The sequence below is a fragment of the Bison bison genome, unplaced genomic scaffold (genome assembly GCF_000754665.1).
Source record: "Bison bison bison isolate TAMUID 2011002044 unplaced genomic scaffold, Bison_UMD1.0 scf7180017864025, whole genome shotgun sequence".
In the NCBI taxonomy this organism is placed as follows: Eukaryota; Metazoa; Chordata; class Mammalia; order Artiodactyla; family Bovidae; genus Bison; species Bison bison.
The window spans coordinates 33,209-33,870 of NW_011494597.1; positions in this window are offsets into that span (position 1 = coordinate 33,209).

Here is a 662-nt window from a genome sequence, read left to right on the forward strand (position 1 = left end):
TTTTTTTTTTTTTTTTAAACATAGTATGATTATATTTTAATACACAACCAAAATACAAAACACCACAGTAAATTGACAGCAATAAAATATGGTATTTCATTTGCACTACACTTAGACATTGATATACCAAGGAAAATGAAAGGAAAAAAAAAACAGAGCAAAATGAAATAATGCAAGAGACTGTAAGGATTAAGCATGTATGAAGATGACAGGCTGAAAAGTTACAGAAGAAAGGCAATTTCTTTGTAACATCATATTGCCAAAAAATAAAAATGTAACATTTATACAGTTGTTGACTCATAACTCCTCCACTTCCCGTTAGATGTCCTCCTCATCTTCTTTGTCTTGGGCCAAGTATGTATGTAGCATGATAGCAAATGACACCCACTTCTCTTCAAGGTCACCCAGTATTGTGAGACTGAAGGAGGTGAGGGACAGACAAGTCTGTGGGTTCCAGTTGTCGTCATAGTTCAAGTGTGACTTTGTCTGTCACGGTTTGCCCATACTTTTGTCCCCATCAGACTTTCCTTTACAAATGTTGCCTTCAGTTCAGTTTTGTTCAGTTCAGTTGCTTAGTTGTGTGCGACTCTTTGTGACCCCATGGACTGCAGCACACCAGGTCTCTGTGTCCATCACCAACTCCCGGAGTTTACTCAAACTCA